Consider the following 21,027-nt stretch of genomic DNA (forward strand, 5'->3'; position numbering starts at 1 on the left):
ACACCTCACAAAATTATCAGAACACAGATCTCATGTTAAATCTCCTCTCCCTGGGCAGGTATACATTTTAGGGTTCATTTGGCTAGGCTAGACTTTGTAGTTAGTCAATCCAACACTAACCTAAGTGGTGCTGTAAATATACTTTATAAATGTTATTAAAAGTGTTATCAACTAGGCCGGGCGCCGTGGCTCACGCCTGTAATCCCAGCACTTTGGGAGGCCGAGGCGGGTGGATCACAAGGTCAAGAGATTGAGACCATCCTGGTCAACAAAGTGAAACTCCTCCGTCTCTACTAAAAATACAGAAATTAGCTGGGCATGGTGGCGCGTGCCTGTAATCCCAGCTTCTCAGGAGGCTGAGGCAGGAGAATTGCCTGAACCCAGGAGGTGGAGGTTGCGGTGAGCCGAGATTGCACCATTGCACTCCAGCCTGGGTAACAACAGCAAAACTCCATCTCAAAAAAAAAAAAGTGTCATCACCTGACTCTACATTAGAAAGATTGTCATTGATAACCTTGGTGGGCCTGATTCCATCAGAGCAGAACTGGAGTAGGTGACATTCCATGGTGATTGTCACTTCAGCTGTCTCTGCGATGTCCAGCCTGCACTTACTGATGACTTGTCTCATGGACATTGTACTTCCCTTGCCATCCCCTCACACTGTCATCCTCTATGTCTCACAGAAAAGTGGCACGTCCATCAGTAGTTTGTCAAACCTAAAAAGCAGACAGAAAAAAAGACAAAAAAATAATATTTATTTGAGGATGGCCTCACAATGGTAACCTGCATGGGGCACTCAGGGAAAGCAAGACCAGGGCTTTGAAGGAAAAATGAGGAGGGTTACATCAGCAGCCTTGAGACAATTATCCTGGGCTAGAAGGACGAACAACAAGGGTGACGTCAGTGTGAGGTTGGACAGGCAGTTGCTGGGCAGATGTACTTGGAGAAGAAAGTACTTTATAGCTGTCGTGGCCTTTGTGCTGGGTTGTGGTTTTGCAGTCTATTTACAGAAGTCCTTGTTATCAGGGATGAGGGTGTGAACCCTCCCTCATGGCCTTCTCCAGCTTCATTCACTGGTGGCTCCATTTTAATTCTGACAACCTTGACACCCACTTCATGACGCTACTGCTGAAGAAGGTGACTCAGTGACAGCTGGCCCAGCACAGGATCAATTCCACATCCACATCTCATGTTGACCGAGCAAGCTTATCCCCTGCAGTTCCCACCGGCCATGTGGACTCCCAGATGAGTCTTAACACAACTCAGTGCAGGGTCCTGAGAAATGAGGATGACTAAAGTCCCATCAGGCTTCCACATGTGGCTGCAGGAGCCACAGCAAGAGACTCACCTGAGCTCCAGGAAATAGAGCATGAGCCCTGGAATTTAGTCCATAGAAAGCACATTTTACTTTGAAGGAAGCAGGGAAAGCCAATGATAAAGGAAGAACAACAACTAAAAAGAAAGAGGAAAAACAGACGGCAGGGAAAAGCATCGCCAGATCATTGCCGATTGTGATTTGTATACTTTACTGTCAGAAGGTTCGGAGGTGAAACCTGCGAGGTTCTACATGACGCTGACCCTGGCCCAGCCTCTCTCCTGGCTGTAATCAGAATCCCTAAAGACTGTTCTTGTCAGAGAATCTTTCTGAAGTTTCTGTCCTGACTCTGATTGGAGAAGACTCCCCAGGAAGCCCTGAGCTACCTCAGGACTCTGATCGTGGTGACTCTGGTGGAGGACTTTCCATCTCTGAAAGCATCAATCTGCATTTTGTGCATCTGAGAACAGCTTCTCATATTAAAATAATTATTTAAAAAATATGCAGAGATGACACTGGTAAGCACAGAATTCTGAACTTAGAGAAGTTCACTGAAGAAACTGTAAAAAGACAAAGTCCCACATCCTGACAGGAAATCAGCCTCCATCTGCACCTGCCTCTGGGGTTGACTCTGATCAGTGGCTCCTGAGCGCCCCCTGCAGCTCATTTCCCACCAGCGTTCCTGCAGGAGGTTTGTGTCCGGGCTGACACTGACCTCCCCTCACTGTGTCTCTCGCACAGTAATACACGGCCGTGTCCTCAGCTCTCAGGCTGTTCATCTGCAGATACAGCGAGTTCTTGGCGTTGTCTCTGGAGATGGTGAATCGGCCCTTCACGGAGTCTGCGTAGTACGTGCTACCACCAGTACTAATAGTTGAGACCCACTCCAGCCCCTTTCCTGGAGCCTGACGGACCCAGCCCATGGCATAGCTACTGAAGGTGAATCCAGAGGCTGCACAGGAGAGTCTCAAAGACCCCCCAGGCTGAACCAAGCCTCCCCCAGACTCCACCAGCTGCACCTCACACTGGACACCTGCACAAAAAAAGACACCATGATCAGAAACTGTTACACAGATTTACTGTTTATCTCAGTAGTGTCCATTCACAGTCATTTTTCTATTTCTCCATGAATTACCTTTCAAAATAGCTAGAAGGAAAACCCAGCTCAGCGCAAACTCCATGGTGAGTTCAGTCTCAGTGTTCAGTTGTGATTACCAAATGCAAACACCTGAACATCCCAGGGCTGGGCTCCTCTCCCAGAGCTGCAGGGTCAGGGCTGGGCTGGTTTTCATCAGCAGAGGGAGGGCTGTATTTGCATGTCGCCTGCTATATAGCAAGATCTGTGGTGACAGGCATGAGGGGAGATTGGGGCTCAGAGCACTGGACAGTGTCCTTGGGAAGATTTGTGACATTGAAAGTATTGGGAAATTGTGGTTTCTTATTGTAAATTTGTTCTGTGATAAACTCTTAAACCTATGAAAGTTATAATTTTGTAATTTCTATTTTAAAAGAGTTGTCTTGTGGTACAATAGATCTGTATAAACTGCATATATTTTAAGTTAGCACAAATCATCTTTTATTTTTACATATGTAGAGAAAACATGGTATGTGGCATTAATGTTATTTCCATGGTACAGGTGAAAAATAATCAGCAAAAGCACAGATGGTTTGTAATATAAATATATAGCTGAATTTTATTTGGCTTTGAAAAGATGGAAATTCTGACATTGGCAACAACACAGATGTGCCTGGAGGACATGACTCTAACTGGAATAAGTCAGATGCAGAAACACAAATGCTTCACGATCTCATTTACATGCGGGATCTAAAATCTCCATGCTCTTAAAGCAGAGAGTAGAACAGTGGGTCCCAGCACTGTGAGGAGAGGGAAAAGGGTGATGTTGGACAAATGCCACAGAATTTTAGTTGTGCTGGTGGAATGACCTCTGGAGATCTAATGTACAGCGATGTTCCTGTATTTAATACTGTATCGTGAACGTGATTTTTGCTAAATAGGGAGCTCTTAGGTGTCCTCATGTGACACACACACATGCAGCGCACTCAGAATAAATGGTAGCTCTGCAAGAAGAGGGATACACAAATTACCTTGACCATGATGAGCCTTTCACGATGTGTGTCTGGTACGATTTGGATCTGTGTCCTGTCCCAAATCCCATGTTGCAACATCATCCTCAATTGTGAAGGTCAGACCTGCTGGGAGATGACTGGGCCATGGGGTGGTTATTTCATGAATGGTTTGGAACCAGATCCTGGTGCTGTTCTCATGAGGGTTTGTGAGTTCTCACAAGATCTGATTGTCCAATAGTGTGTAGACACCGCCCCCTTTCCTGTGGTTCCTGCTCAGGCTAAGTGATGTGCCTGCTCCCCTTTGTCTTCTGCCACGAATCTAGCTTTCCTGAATCTCCCCAGAAGGACAAGCCACTACACTTCTACAGTCTGCAGAAACGGGAGCCAATTAAACATCTTTTTCCCCCTCAGATTACTCAGTCTCAGGCATTTCTTTATAGCAGTGTGAGAATTGACTAATACATGTTCAAAATATCAAGTGGGGCACCTTAAACATATATATTATTAAAATATTTCAATTTTACCTCAAAAACTAAAAAAATCGAATTTACTCTTAGAATAAAGCAACACATACTTCATATCTTCTCAATAAAAATGAGACAACATATGAAAACATACACTAAGACATTTCTAACAGCTTTGCTTATAATACTCATAAACTGGAAAGAAATTTAAAATCCATTAACAGGAAAATAAATCAAAATATTGTCATTTATTTACTTAATGGACTCACTCAGATGTAAAATCTCTCTTCTTCTCTCTCTCCCTCTCTTTCCATATGTACATGAAAACATTGAGGTTTCATATCAGAATCAGTCCATTAATTGAATAAATGACAATATGTTGATCTAATTTTATATATTAAATAACATGAATTAACCTCAAAAATAGGTCTATAATGTTTGATTACATTTATATAAAGTTCAAAGCAGAGAAAAACATATGTGTATAGTATCAGAAGTCAAAACATTTCCCCAATATAGGTGTTGACTGCAGGCACAGAGAAAGACCCGAGCTGGAAGAATGGACTTGCGTTTCAGGCTACCTTAGGTTTTGGGAACAAGAATACTCACATTTGACAGAAACTCTCCAGTTACACATTTCAAATCTATGCATTTTTTCTTACATGGAAATCTAATCTCATAAAAACAAAAAAATGCAGAATTATAGTTAAAAATTCAGAGATAGTAAAATTAATATTAAACATCATTCAAACTACAAACACTATTACATATATAAATAAAATGCATTCAGGTATGCCTACTAAAATTAAATCCCAGAAATCAAAAAAAAATGGTAACATCTGAAACTTAATAAGCATACATTTCACAGAGAAGGAAAAAATTGTCAAGACATGTTGAACGTGTATTTCTTTAAATCAAATGTCACCATCTTATTTATACAATATTTTAACCTATGTCATTAGTGTAAATTACTAATATTTTGTGTGATATTGCAACTGAGAACAACTTTAAAAGAAAAAACATATTCGAGAACACATGAACTAAACTGAATGTATTTCCAATGTTGGTCCAACTTTTACACCTGTAATAATGCCCTGGTTTTGAGTGGGGCTTTGGAAAAAGTAATTCTATTTTGAAAACTGAAAAACAATTTATTAAGCACCCACTTTGTACCAGGCATTGTGCTAGGCACCCTCACTGTGAGCTGTTCCCAGCCCAGAATCATCTACTTAGAAATTAAAATCAGTACAAGAACCATTGTTGCAACCATAAAAATTGGGGGGCAGGAGGCCATATCGTTAATGCAGGTGATTCCCAGGCCAGAAAATGGACCCACCAGAAACTTGGTTTCCAACTCTCGATAAGTCTCCACAAAATAGTTGTTTTAAAGCTTCTCAATGTTGACAGAGAGGCATATCGTTGTCTCTGTGCTTCAATGGGGCAGGAGCCTGATGGACATTCAAATATTCTGAATGCTATTTAATAAAAGGAGCCCAATGGCCTCCTCTAAAGAATATCAATATTTGGATTAATCAGAGCTACTTGGGAGGCTGAGGCAGGAGAACTGCCTGAACCCAGGAGGTAGAGATTGCAGTGAACCAAGATTGTGCCACTGCACTCCAGCCTGGGCAATAGAGCAAGGCTACAACTTGAGGGGGAAAAAAAAACACCTTTTTTTTCAGTTTGCATGGTTGCAAACAGCCTTTATGAAAGATATACATATCCCTGTCCTGACTGCCTAAATGTTTAATGTAAACCTAGTTTTGGATTCCTGAGTCAGAATCTTCCATTTACATAAGAACACACAGGAGAACGACCTAGTGCTGTCTGGTCTCGCACACACGTGTGGGACTCGAGGGCGGGCCCAGGCCTCGCCAGCTCTAGTTATCAGTGCTGGGGATCCAGAGGTCTGGGCGGAAATCTGGTGGGTCATCAAACTTCCGGTCCAGGAGTTCTGGGAAGCTGTTCGCCTCCACCTCCAGGTGGCGCTGTGGGCGCTTGCTGTCCTCAGTGTCTTTAGGGAGCAACCTCTGTCTTCCGGGTTTTCATTCTCTCAGCCTCCTCCAGCTTCTCAGAGACACAGCCGCGCTGTGACAGGAGCTGAGGTGGGATTTCACTTTGTTTTCGGAGACCTTTCAGCTCCGTCTCCTGTTCTCGGAGCTCCGCCTCCAGCTCCTCCATCCTCCTCTTGAGCTGCGTGTTCTGCTCCTCCCTGTTGGTGTCCCAGCCTCTTCCGGGCTCCGCGCTGGCCGCCGCCTCGTGCAGCGCCCTGGTCCGCGGGGCGTGGCTCTCCTCAGGGGCTGCAGCGGCAGCTTCCGCTCCTGCGCGGTGGCCGCGCTCTGCGTCAAGGCGATCTCAGCGCGTCCTTCTCAGACTTCCGGTGCGTGTCGGCTGCGCGGCTGAGAGGCCTTTTCATCGCCGCCCTCGACACTGGATGCCGCAGCCGCAGATGGGGCTTCACGCCCAGATCACTGGGAACCGTGACTCCAGGTCTCGGTTTTCTCCCGGGCCTTGTCTTTGGGCATCTCGGCAGCTTCCTCCAGCTCCTGGAATTTCTCTGCAAACGTTGTCAGCTGCTGCTCAGAGGAAAACCCCAAACCAAACACCGTGTGGGCTCCGCTGTCGGCCCTGCCCAGACTTCTGTGGCGTTTTGGGGAAGGGCGTATTTGGTGCGATTGTGCTGTTGATGGTCGCCTTGGCCCCGCCCACGCTGACGATCTGACATTGGTTCCTTGTGACATTACAGAAGGAGGAAACGGTGACTGCTGAGCTCGCATGATCCAGTTCTTGATGTTGGGATCTTTCTGGAAGACATGGACTCGGGTGAAGTTGGGCTGTTCTCCCATCTCCAGCACTGCTCCAGCGGCCACTGTGACCCGGCCTCTCCGGCTCCCTCTGAGGCACCTGCTGAAGCCCCTGCACACCAGCCTCAGCCCTGGCTCTGCTCCAATCTGTGGGGCTGCCCGGGCATGGGTTCCAGACAAAATAATTCTAAGAGATGAAAGGATAATGTGTAATAAGGAGACATCGGCATTCCATCTCAGAAAAAAATTGAAAATATGTGATACATGCGAACTCCTGAATATAAGCCTTGAAGCCCAGGAAGGGTCTCATGTATGTTGTTTTCAACAACTGAAGCAAAGCAGAATGGAATTAAGTGTTTCCGTGTTTATCTAGTTCAAAGAGAGAAGCTTCGAGTCCTAGGGACACACACAATTTCCCTGCTTCTGCCATCTAGGAACTACTGGCTGAAGCCTTCAGGAGGCAGGAGGTGAATGAGTTTCTCAGGACAACCTAATCACACCTGGACAGGGAGAAAAATTCATGACCTATGATAGATTTAAAAATACGTGGTTAAAATTTCATTGAAAATTGAGAAATTTTGGTTGTATACATAGGGTACAAAACTACATTATGATTTATGAATGCAATATGAAATAATGGAATCGAACTAATTGACGTATATATCGCCTCCAATCCTTTGTGTGTATGTGTGTGTGTGTGTGTGTGACAAGAATATTTGAAATTTGTTCTTGGCTATTTTAACATAACCAGTAGACTAAGTTTAAACTTACAAATAGACATCAACTTATGTAAACTATAGAGAATGGCTGAAATCAGTTATGGATTACTATAATTTAAATTTTGATAATCATTAAGTTTTATTCTTTGGGACGTATTTCATAATTTTTTATAATAATATTAAATATTAAATATCACAGATGTATTCATAAGTTTGTGTATTTCCACATATGCCTATAGATGTAAATTTATGTCTCCATAGCTATGTAGTTGCTGATATCAGCAGTTGTTAATAAAACTCTAGAAGAATAAGTGCAAATTATTAGGAAAAATTATTTATTGACAGTATATATATTTTTAAAATGCACCTACCTATACTTTTAGAAATTACTAAAACACAAATATCTTAATTAAAAATTCTGATAAATAAGTATATTAAAATATTACAACCTCATAAGACTCCATAGTCCTGCAAAAACAAGCCAATCTTCTGCAGCTGAGACAGGAAACCTCCCCCCTGTACATGCTCCTTGAAACTGTCCTGTCCTCTGCGGGTCCTGGGCGCCCCCTGGTGGCCCCATGCCCCCCTGCAGGGAGGTTCGTGTCTGGGCTCACACTGACCTCCACTCACTATGTCTTTAGTACAGTAATAGACGGCTGTGTCCTCGGTTTTAAGGCTGTTCATTTGCAGATAAAGTGTGTTCTTGGCATTGTCTCTGGAGATGGTGGACCAGCCTTTCACGGAGTCTGTGAAGTATGTGCTACCTCCATTAGGATTAATTTGTCCAACCCACTCCAGCCCCTTCCCTGGAGCCTGGTGGACCCAGCTCATCCAGTAGTCACTGAAGGTGAATCCAGAGGCTGCACAAGTGAGTCTCAGGAAAGCCCCAGGCTTTGCCAAGCCTCCCCCAGACTCCACCAGCTGCACCTCACACTGGACACCTACAAACACAGACACATCCTGGTGAGAAACTGCCACGCATATCCACTGTTTCTCTCACTCATGTCCACTCACACTCAAAATCTCTAGTTCTCCATAAATCACCTTTTATAATAGTAACAAGGAAAACCCAGCTCAGCCCAAACTCCATGGTGAATTCTCTGTGTTTGGTGCTGATCACCAAATTAAAACACCTGAGAATTCTGGGGCTGGGCTCCTTTCCCAGAGCTGCAGGGTCAGAGATGGGCTGGTTTTTATCAGCAGAGGGAGAGCCCTATTTGCATGTCTCCTGCTACAAAGCAAGCTCTGGGGTGGGACGGCTGAGGAGAGAGCAGTGCCCAGAGCGAATGAAAGTGTCCTGGAAAACATTGGTGATAATCCTGTATCTTGGGGAAATATAACTTCAGATCATGTGATTGTGTGTTGATAATCATTTAGCAGTCATCATCTTATTTTACTATTACATATTTGGTGGAATATCTTCAATTCAACTGTCAATGTTACACGTTTAAAAAGGATCAATTATACACAGAGCAGTGCAGTTGTCCAGTATGACACATTTGGACAGAGTTAGTCCCATCTTTGCCTGTGTCTCCAATTACTGGAAGAAAATTCTCCCCGATACACTGATCCAGGGTGGTGTGGGACATGTCTAGGGAGGTTTCAGGATGTCCCACCTGTCATAGCTACACTATGTGATTTTGCCTTTTCTAGTGTTTATCTGAAACATACAATCAGTGTTCACATGTGTGTGTCTTCAGGAGTCCATGATTATTCAGGCGCCGTATTCATCTCTTTCTCGCTCTTTCTCAGAGAATAGATTCATTTTTGTAGCAGCTTTATTCAAGATCAATCAGTAATGAACCGAAATTGATAGAGCAGCATTTGGAAAATGTTGATGTATGTGTGCAGTCATTGAATCAGCACTTCAGTCATATTGTCAACAATTAAATTAATCTAATTTTTTCTCTCACTTCTCTGTAATTTTATTTCACCACCTGTTACTAACACCACCCTATTCTCAGAGAAACTTGGATCTTCTCCACGTTAATTTTGAATACTTGCATCTTCTACAATTTATGTACATGAAATAGCTTAAAATTTACTGTTAATTATTTAGCTTCCTTGGCTCAGCACAATTCTTAGATAATGCCCCCATGTTCTTATGTGAATGAGGCATGCCTTGATTTCAATGGTTCATTTTATTTCAGTACATGAATGTATTTCACATTTTTAAACAATTTAACAAAATGGGTATTTGATCTGCTATCTCAGTTTCTGAATTTTACTTAGAAAGCAGACACTAAACGTGAGAATGTAAAAATTGAGAAAATTGTTTATTTTGACCTCATTAACATAAAACATGAACAATTACAAAAAATAGACTTTTCAACTTATCTGAGTTGATGTCACAGAGAAAAAACCCTTGAAATCTGCGAAAATAGAAGACTGCAGAGAGAACTAGGGCCCATTTATTAGGGTACCTGGGGCAGGTGCCATCATGACATGGTATTAAAGATAGGAGAAAGCTAACCTAGAAACGTTTAATAAGTTGCTTGAGGACATGTGTGCTAATGATGTTAGGGTGTGAAACTCTTGGTACTTTCAGGCTTTTCCTACAGACCTGGGGAAAATGCCCTGACAACTCATCCACCTGCCATCCTGTGGTGTTGACTGGGGAGGAAGAACAGCAGCTCTGTTCAATGCTGAGTCACCCTTCGCTGTATATGTGAGACATTTATTAAATCTTCTGTCCTGTGGGCACTGGTAGAATCAACTGGAACACAAGAAACAGAGGACACCAAGGAAACTCTACCCAGGAACACCTCCCGTCTCTTTCCTAAGGCATGAAATCCTGAATCTGTGGGGTAAGGACAGTGGGTCAGAAGCTGTGGACACTGATGAGAAACCTCTGTGGCTGGGAAGAGACACTCTGACACTTGGGGAAGGGAAGGAACAGGAATGCTTGGAAGGCCGTGCTTCAGAGCCAGTCTCACCACCATAGCTAACAAGGAGGCTCAGTCACAAGGCTGGAGAATGTCCCCCATGTCCAAGCCCCTTTACCACACCAACAATCACAAAGTACAGGTGTCACCAGGACATACCTCCACAGCAGAAACAGACAGGCTCTCTCTGGGGAGAATGAAATGTGAAGACCCAAAGCCAAACAGGAACACCGAAGCAGATATCACCAGAGGAGCCTGAAGTTTTTGTGAACAAGAGAAGCTGACTTTAACTTCAATAGCCGTGTCAACCATAAACTTGAAACCCAACACTGACTAGATTCACAGAAACATGATTGATGAAGGCCCAGCAGATGTAATGTGTGACCATGTCCACCAATAAATTACACAGGAAATTTAAACTGGAATTCTAAACAGACATTACAATATCATTAGAAGTGAAAGGCAAATGTAATTATGTCATTAATAAAAAGATCTTGAGACAATCTTGTGTCAGCACATTCATGTTTCAGTGCACATTTTAACTAAGTTTGTCTGCTAGCAGCCATGTGATATGCATTCAAAACATAGATCTATACAACAGAATTAAGATTGTAAAAGATGGGCACATCCAGATGAATTGCTTATTTAGCTTTGCAATTGCAAAGTGGTGAGAAGCAGAAATTCAAAGCACAGCTACACTATCGCTGTACTTCGTATAAAGAGCATCACGGTATTTGCATTAGAATCTAATTATATACAATTCTTACTATAAACCTTATGGTAACCAATACAATATTTATAAAAAGTGAATTAAAGTGTATGTTAATAGAGAAATAAACATCATTATAAAATGCTAATTTAAACAAAAATTAACAGAAAAAGCAATATTAGTTTAAAAATAAAATTCATAGTTTATTTTAAAAAGGAAGACCCAACCATTACCTATGTACAAGAATGTTTCTCTACAAATTCACAAATAGAACAGATAAAACAGGAAAACATGGATTATCACAATATCAACCAAAAGAAAGCTATTAATCAAATAGGTCAAAATTCCCTTTGTTGGAGAATCCTTCCTGTTATGTAAATTTAGCGATTACACTGCAGTTGTGTAAATTTCACATAAAGTAGACATCTAAAGGACCTTTTAAGACTTACCAGAAATATTACATAAAATAAAGTTACCAGGAAAACACGCCAAAAAGTAATTTAACCAATATGTAATAGATGAAGAACGCAGCATTCATTGTGACTTACAGAATAAACGAAATAAAAGAAGTCAAGATGTCAGTGAGACCACGTATGTAAGGGTGCCCTGGGGACTGTGAAGCTTCTATGCACCCATGGAGGGCACCACTGAGACATTCCTCTTGAATTTCTCCCTGTTGCCACCCACACAAACTGAAGTGCTGGACCAAGCTTATGCATCAATCAGTGAAGGTGAATCCAGAGGCTTTGCAATAGAGGCTCCGTGAACCGTTGGCTGTACAATTTCTCCCCGTCAAACTCCACCAGTTCACTTCACACAGGACTTCTGCAAACATGGAGGGAACAGACTGAGAACAGCCCCATGTGGAGCAGCCACAGCTGGACCTGATCCACAAGGGACCCCAATATTGAAGGGAATCCAGATCAGTGCAGACCCCATGGTGTGGACACTGAGAAGGGCACAGACATGGGGTGACTCCTCACCAGGGTCTGAAGGAACAGGGATGAGCTGCCTTTCATCAGGAGGGGAGGGGACACCTTCCATGTCTTTCTTTTTGTGGTCACGGTGCACAGCTCAGCATTGCTCATCCATCCTCTGTGTCTCCATTTCAGGGAGGGCAGGGTCAAAGGATTCCTGCGTCTGGATCCACAGGGGTAATCTGCCCATTACTCTTTCTTATTCTCTAATGTGGACACTCTCCAGGTATCTTCACAGTAACAAACATTATCAACAAGTAAGACCAGTAAGAACTAAGAAGTACGTTTCCTGAGAAAATGGACACCTGTCTCTATTGGTGCATTGGCAGCTGCAAACTACAGTTCTTGACAATAAATCAAAGTTAGGCTACCATGAAAAACATACAGATCTACACCTTGTCTGGGAGGGGGTATAATGATCATTTTGCCACAAAACATTTCCACATTGGATATGTGTCCCTCTGTAAGAAAACAGTTAGTGTGGAAACACGTGTACTTACCTGAGTGAAGAGTTCACATGGAGACATGTTTGCTTGTCTGAGACAAGAGTCCACAAGAGGAAGTGTCTGTTTTCTGAGGAAAGAGTAAATGTGAGGACATATGTGGTAGTCTAGGAAAGAGTCCATGTTATTTTCAGTGCACCCGAGTGTAAAAGCTTCATGACACTTGGCAATAGAGCCACAGACTGAATGGTTTGCAGAAGTGAGCTCATCAGTGGAAGAAAGCTGCCTGCCCCAAGGAATTCAGTCTCTTTAACCAAAGCACCTGAAACATGGTGTCCTGAGACCTTGTGGAAATTCATTTCATGGAGTAAAGAAACTGGAAAGTTATTCTCAAATCACTGGAAGAAACGTTTTCAGAAGTTTTATCAACACAACCGTCAGATTCCAGTAAGTCAATGCTTGTGTTTATGTTTCACAACTGAAATAAGAAATCAATAAATTTACACAATTGGAGGGATTCTCCAACAAAGGGAATTTTGACCTATTTGATTAATAGATCAGTATTCACTCACAGACATTATCCTACGGGATCTCAGCTTGAACGAGTCTGTGTAACCTGAAGAAGTTTTCTCAGCAGATCATTTTTGTCTAGATGTCCACACACGCAAAAGCACGTCTTGTGTATCTGTGCGTGAGTGGCATACAGAAGTCCTGCTCTTATTAATGGAAGTTCATGGGACGTGATAACTGCATCACTTACTGTGCACTGATGCTTCGCTGCTTTGAGACATTTCTCACCCATGTGATGGGGCAATGGGTGCCTCTGAGACTGTGCTGAGTTTGGACTGAGCATGTTCTCCACTCTTCACTTGACTTCGTGGCTTCTAGTTCACACAGATGTGTCTGTGACTGAAAACCCACCACTGATATTCAACGAATTTTCTTCTTATGAGATTCATATTCTCTGACTCTCTTTCTCTCTATGTCTCTATTTCTCGATTGTTCTAAGACAATATTATTTATTAATAAATCATGATAAATGTGCCAGGAGCCCTTGACATTAAAGGGAAGAATCCAAGGCGACCCTCTGTCTCAGAGCCTCTTCCCAAGGGTGAGTGTCCTGCTCAGTCATCAGAGGACACAAACCCATTCCTCCTCTGAAAGAACATTCCTCTGCTGTGTGTCAAGGCATCCATTCCCACCCCCAGGCCAGGAAGGCAGGTGACAGAAACCAGCAAGATTGCTGGGCAGAGAAGGAAGGAAATGGGTAGGAACTGGGGGAACATCTAGTGCCCAGGACCTGCAGCTTAAACTCCCCCTGATTCTCTTTTGTTCCCAGCTTGTTTCACTCCATTGTGAACTTTCCTGGAAGTGGTTCTTTGGGAGGGAGGATTGGGGGAAAATGCTGAGTGAGCTTTCCTCTGTGCTGATCACAGAATTCCCACCCTCTGTGTTTTTCCCTGCTTGGTTGAGTCACCCCTGCTTGTCCCCTCCCTGCTACTCCCCAGGTTTTGCTTCTGTGCTCATCATCTTATCCTTTTATAAACTTCTATTTCTGGAGACCCAGCAGTAGTGCTGAGTGAGGATATCACCTATGTCCTGCTGATTTTTTTACTTTTACTTAAATGTTTAAAGCTAACCTGGACATTACAATTGGTATTAGTACATTATAAATTACATGCACATTATTCAAATTTATGATTAACCTTACTCCATAAATTATAGGCACATTATTCAAATTTATCATTGCTATTACATCCATTTGCCTTAAATAATAAACGAATAGAACATGAGACTCTAGACAAAAATAAAATCATACTGGCTTTCCTTACACAAATGTGATTACTTTACTGGTATTCTTTTCTTGTTGTTCTTTTTAGGTGAAAGATTTTTAATGATCCTCCACTCTGTTTTCATGTCAGCCTGTAGGACTCTATTTAGTATTTCTCATTGGGAATTGGTGGTTTTGATGGACTCCATGGCTTTTGTTAGTTTCCATTGTCTTGAATTCTCCTTCACTTTTGCAGGTGCTCTTGCTAGTGTGGAATTTTCGATGGACAGTGTATATTAGCACTTTTGATACGCCACTCCAGTGAGTTTTGCCTTTCTGATTTTTGGTGAGAAAACAGTTGTTAATGTTATTAAGGACCTATCCTAAGTAATAACTATTCCTTAGATTCTAAGGGCTCAAACATACCTGGTATTTTCAGACACAGGAATCTGATGTCAAGGGACAAGTCTCTAAAAGCATGCATAACGACACTCCACATGCACATAAACATGCTCACACACTCACACACACTCAACACCTTGACACATAGAGTCACAGGTGGTGACTCACCTGCACAAGCACACACAGGGGCACACACCCACCAAGGAATGCAAGTGACACATTCACAGTCAAATAGCACTGCACACACAAGCACTCAATCAGTTACATTTATAAAATCTTTATACACACACTTCCTCAAAAAAATTATGTTCACTCAAATTGATAGAATCAGATACTGAAGGGCTCACTCACACACATTCAGTATAACATACACATTTACAAACTAACTCACAGACACACGCACGCACATTCTCTCACACACTCCCTCAAAGACACAGTCTAACAATCTCAAACTAAATTACTCATTTTAAAATAAAACACAAACACACACAAGCTCATACACAAACAAGCACAGATTTTCACAACAATTCAAGTACACAAAGACTCACATTAAGACTATTCTGTAATCACAGGATTGAGACAGCAGCCGTCCCCTGTCTCCATGGACATCATACTGTGATAGAGGCTCAGCCACCTTCTAGATTCTTCTCAGAGATGGCCACGACCCCAGAGTTCAGGTTCTCATGTGTTGTGTGACTTTAGGTTAATCCACCTGAAACACTGAGTGGCTGTTGTCTTCAACCACTTGATTATCACCTGCATGTCAGTTGATGCAATTGTTTACCTCATTTTGAAGGAAATACAGTAAATTCAGCGTCTACCTAGGCTAGATTGAGGTATCCCTGTTCTCTTGGCAGCTTCAAATGTAGTTGAAAATAGGACAGTATTCAATAAACACTGCAGCTCTTACAACACTTTCCCAGTCAGCTGGTCCAGCAGCACGGGGACTCCAGTAGAACAATCATTTAATGTCCTAATTCTGTTCCCACTGTGGACGCGTTCCTTCTTATGTACCAGGACCTCCAGTCCATCACAGCCTATGATGACGGAGATGAAAATACATATTCTTCAAATTTTTGTCGTAGATGTGGCAAGAAAACCTGTTATTTTTGTCCATCGGTTTCCACACCCAGCTGTTGTAGCTCCTCGCCACAAGGCAATGTAATTCTCAGTATTGCAGGGAATTCACAGCTTCCTGGAGAATAGTATTGTCCTCTAAATGGACTTTTTTAGAGATTATATTTTCTAGTATAAAACAGTGGCAGAAAATGTGTGGTGTAAATCTCACATCAGACTGTTGAGACCGAAGTCAATCCTTTCATTTTTCTACCAAGGGTTTTGTTTCTGGGAAAACGTGAAAGTGGAATGTCTGCTGGATCCCATGCTCACATTCCATAATCACATCTCCCATCCCGAAATAACAGCCGCATTCCTTCATGTTAGAACATATTATGTAGCATCTCAGGCTAGGAAGTGAAATATCCAGCAACTTGGACAGTAGCCCTAATAGCTTCTGTGTGATAAAAAGGAACCACACATGTAGACATAGCCATCAATCCTTCTAAGTATAAATGACTACCTATCAAGTTTGGGCTTATTTACATTATTCAAATCGTCTCCATTCACAGGTGGTGACATTACAGGGTGTCATTATTTTGTCAGAGAAATGTGATATCCATCACTATCAGCTCAGGCCCAGTTTGAGATGCGAGGTCTGTCTGTTGGGAGGAATGTAAACTCAGTCTTCATTGCACATGTAAGGGAAAGCTGTGATATAAAGAGGGAGATGCTGGAACTTGAGTAGAAGTGATGATCAGCCTGCAGAAGATATTGTACTATGAGTTCTCTGTACCCTCTGACCCACGAGAATAGATTTTCCTTGCTTTCAGCTGCTGGCTCCTTTATTTTTTACTTATTTTTTATTTATTTATTTTTATAATGTACTATAGGTCCTGGGGTCCATGTGCAGATCATGCAGGATTGTGGCAGAGGTACACACATGGCAAGGTGGTTTGCTGCCTTCATCTCCCCATCACCTATACCTGGTATTTCTCCCCTCATTGTCTCTCCCTGCCCTCCCCACTCCCACCGTACCTCTTTTAGCCCCCCCACAACTGACCACACTGTGTGATGCTCCCCTCCCTGTGTCCAGGTGTTCTCATTGTTCAACACCCACCTATGAGTAATAACATGCGCTGTTTGGTTTTCTGTTCTTGTGTCAGTTTGCTGAGAATGATGGTTTCCAGATTAATCTATGCCCCTAGGAAGGACACGGACTCATAATTTTTTATGGCTGCATAGTATTCCATAGTGTATATGTGCCACATTTTCTTTATCAAGTCTATCGATAATGGACATTTGGGTTGGTTCCAGGTGTTAGCTATTGTAAACAGTACCCCAATGAACATACATGTGCATGTGTCTTTATAATAGAAAAATTTATAATTATTTGGGTATATACCCAGTAACGGGATTGCTGGGTCAAATGGCATATCTATTTCTAGGTCCTTGAGGAATCGCCACACTGTCTTCCACAATGGTTGCAGTAATTTGCATTCCCGACAACAGTGTAAAAGTGTTCCTATTTCTCCACATCCTCTCCAGCATCTGTTGTCTCCAGATTTTTTAATGGCTCCTGTATTTTAAAAATTATTTTATTTATTTTTATTTTACTTTACATTCATTTTATTCTATTTCCTGAATATGTAAAAAAACTGAGTACCTATAAATTTTAAATTTAACAATCCATCATTAGTAGAAGTAACAAAAAAATGGGTATGAGGAAGATGCCAAGTAGAGATGCCAGAATATAAAACAAATAAATAAACAAGTTGTGCATGTTTAGATACCTGAGGACACAGACTCTGAGAACCTTGTGCTGAACTGTATATGAAGAAGTTCAATTACATTTAATGACCAAAACGCTGGTCATTTCAGTAAAAAAAAATTTGTGCGTGGTCTGCTCATATAAGGAACTCAAAAGGGATGAAATCACAAACTTGCAAAACCAGGAGACGCTCAGTGTATTTAGTATTCGCCCCTTTCCATTTTGCTAGGAAGAGAATAGGGATGGGCTATACCTTCCTGGGAAGTGAGACAAGTGGTTTTTAAGATGGTTCTCCAGGGGAGCTGTCAATTCAATCACTCCAACCGTGCTCTGACACAGGATGGAAGGACTAGACTTGCTGGGTCTTCCGGCTTTCATTTTTCTACCATGCCGGATCCTTCTTGCCATCAAACGTCAGAATCCAACTTCTTCAGCTGTTCACTCTCGGGCTCACACCAGCGGTCTGCCAGGGGCTCTCCAGCTTTGGCCACAGACTGAAGGCTGCACTGTCGGCTTCCCTACTTTTGAGCCTGTGGGACTCGGACTGGCTTCCTTGCTCCTCAGCTTGCAGATGGCCCATTAAGGGACTTGACCTGTGATGGTGTGAGTCAATACACCTCAATAAACTCCCCTTCAAATGTATGCATCTATCCTATTACTTCTGTCCCTCTAGAGAATCCTGACTCATACCATGAGAAAAGTGAAGATCTCACCATGTTGACCACATTTCACTTATGAGAACTTGTCCCACAGAGAGCAGCAGATGTGCAGGAAGTAGAGAGGGGTTGGCAGATATTGTCTGTAAAGGAACAGATGTAGCATAACTGACCTCCCCATGGAAGGAGGGTTTAAATATTTGTTCACAGCTAATGATGGCTTGTGTCACGACCTCCACAAGGTTTCAGAAATAGTTTCTGTTAACAAATGTAATACTTTATCTAGGCTTTTCCCCCCACAGCTTATACTTCCTCTCTAGGCAGCAGCACAGAATGATGTCTTCAGAATTCTCCCTAATCTTCTGTGAGCTCCTGGTGCAGTTCCTGGAAGAAAAGCCTGCATGGGGAAGGGAGCCCTCCTCAGGTGCAGCCCTAAGGCTGTCACACCACCTCACCCACCACTGCCCCTCAGTCACCTGGTCAACATTTCTGTGTTAACCTTCCTGAAACATATGGCATTTAGCAGTGCCTTTCCTATTTAAAAAAACACTCAAGTTCTGTTTATCTCTGCAGACACCTGTCCTTTCTGATATGCAGGTTGTTTTGAGTGTGTAGTAATTGGTAATTGATAGAAGGTTTGCATGCAACTTGTCGTCTTCCAGAGTGCAGCCACCATGGGGTTGACACCAACAAGTAAGCAGGTGGACTTCTCAGCTGGTGGACGAGGTATTTCCATAGCCAGTGACCCCAGTGGGGCTCTCACCTTCCAAGACCAATCGGGCTCATTCCTCCGGCTAATATGCAGCCAGCAAGGGGGACCGGTGCCTTTCCAGGAGAGGGTTTCTTCTATTTTCCTCCCATTTTATAAATGGAAGCTACTGCTTCTGCCTAAAATGCATGCATGTGTTTTTATTTTCTGTAAAAGGCACACTCACAGAAACACCCACAAAAGCTTGCAGTGAATCTACTGGAGCTATAGGAAATCACACATGATGTCCCTCGTGGGACGGTCCTTACTTCTCACTAAAGGACATTCTGGATGGGATTCACCAGAACTTGCTGGCTTTCCATAGACATGGATCTACCTCTACGCACTTTGGGACCTTAACCTCTGAGAAGGGACAGAAATTACAGAACCTATAGGAAATACACATTTTATGAATCCTCTAAGGAGGAGTCCTAACAGGAATAGCCCCACCCACTTCTCCTAGAACTGGCATAATTCCCAGGAACCCACTTAAAGAACCCGTGGTACTTCAAGATAATTTAAGCTTGGTATGCCAAGGAACAGCTAGAAGAGGAAAGAAACCATCCGTCCATGTAAGTTCATTGATTCTAACATATTTATGACTCTGGAGCAGGATGGTGATAGTGGGGCCGGCTGTGCATAGATAAAGAGGGGAACAGGGGAACTCTCTGCACCTTCTGTTCAATTTTGCTATGGTCTTAAAGCTACTTTTTGATACATTTTATGTAAAAAGAGTGGCGGAGACATTTTGGAATACATTTTGGCCAGTTTTTAGGAATGATATTTAGTCTTAGTCATGTTACTAGCAATTGTGCTCCAAATTATTTATGTATCTGCTTTTAAAACTATGTCTGCACAAAGTCTCCATGGGAAATGTTCCATCTGCTGGATTGATTGTTGCCTTTACCATTCTGAGAATCTTGCACATAAAGCCACCTTTGAAAGAAATATTTCCTATATAGAGTGCATGCATGTTTCTATTACTCATGTTCCTCAATTGCTTGGCACATTTTCTAAACAACTTTGAAGACTGTTATTTCTGTAAACTCAAATTCACTGCTGCCGCCTCCTCCCTGGGATTTCTGACACTCTCAGGATGTGGTTTTCACACTGTGTCTCTCGCACAGTAATACACGGCCGTGTCCTCATGTCTCAGGCTGCTCAGCTCCATGTAGGCTGTGCTCGTGGACTTGTCCGCGGTCATGGTGACTCTGCCCTGGAACTTCTGTGTGTACTTTGTGTTACCATTACCAGGGTAGATCCATCCCATCCACTGGAGCCCTTGTCCAGGGGCCTGTCGCACCCAGCTGATAATATAGCTGGTGAAGGTGTATCCAGAAGCCTTGCAGGAGACATTCACGGAGGCCCCAGGCTTCTTCACCTCAGGCCCAGACTGTACCAGCTGCACCTGGGAGTGGGCACCTGTGGAGAGGACACAGCAGTGGGTGAAGTCTCACTTGACTGGCCTGGTTTCTCCCTCAGTCCTGGGACTGGGCTGCCCTTTACCTGTTGCTGCTGCCACCAAGACGAGGATTCTCCAGGTCCAGTCCATGGTGACGAGCTGTGCTCTGGGGCTTCTCTGAGGAGGGGTGTGGTTGTTGGGTGATGCTCTCAGGCACAGAGGTCTCTATATTCACCTCAGTTATTTGCATATTCATGAAGGATGATAGTTATTAGCCCAGTTCCTGACCCAGTATGAGAAAGAGCAAATAGACGACACATGGACGACACAATCGTAGAAGCTGAGGGTTCAATCCATAATCCTGTTAGAAGCCATGTGTCCCCAACACATCCCTGAACTCTGTGTTGACAGAGCTTCCCAGACTTGGGAACAGGCTCCCACAGGACATGCACCTCACTTTGAACCCAGATTTGCGTGTCTCAGGGGCAACTTGAACCATTTCTAGACCTTGATATGTGAATGTGTTATTTTGGGAATGAGTGTGTTACTCCAAAGTGGAACTTATAAATAAGAATCTCTTCCTGACCTCCAGGTGCTTACTGTTAGGCTATCTAGCAGAGTTTGAAATCCCCATTGTAAAAGTGGGTCTCATTACAACATCCAGTTTGACAAATATTCACAATTGAACAGGATATTTATGTGAACATCAGCAGTCCTTGTGAAATACTTATTTTAGATATTTTTAAAGGAAGTCCCAGGACCTGAGAGGAAACCGTCCCCAGCCTCTGGTGCACCTGCTCTGGGGCAGGAGCCTGTG

At 42.9% G+C, this 21,027-nt stretch overlaps 1 pseudogene; it reads right to left on the reverse strand.

Annotated features, from left to right (window-relative positions):
• Positions 1-19,913: 19,913 nt before the first annotated feature.
• LOC144577250 (immunoglobulin heavy variable 1-3 pseudogene) lies at positions 19,914-20,412 on the reverse strand (annotated as a pseudogene).
• Between the last annotated feature and the right edge of the window lie 615 nt (positions 20,413-21,027).

This window comes from Callithrix jacchus, chromosome 8, assembly GCF_049354715.1.
Source record: "Callithrix jacchus isolate 240 chromosome 8, calJac240_pri, whole genome shotgun sequence".
Taxonomy (NCBI): domain Eukaryota; kingdom Metazoa; phylum Chordata; class Mammalia; order Primates; family Cebidae; genus Callithrix; species Callithrix jacchus.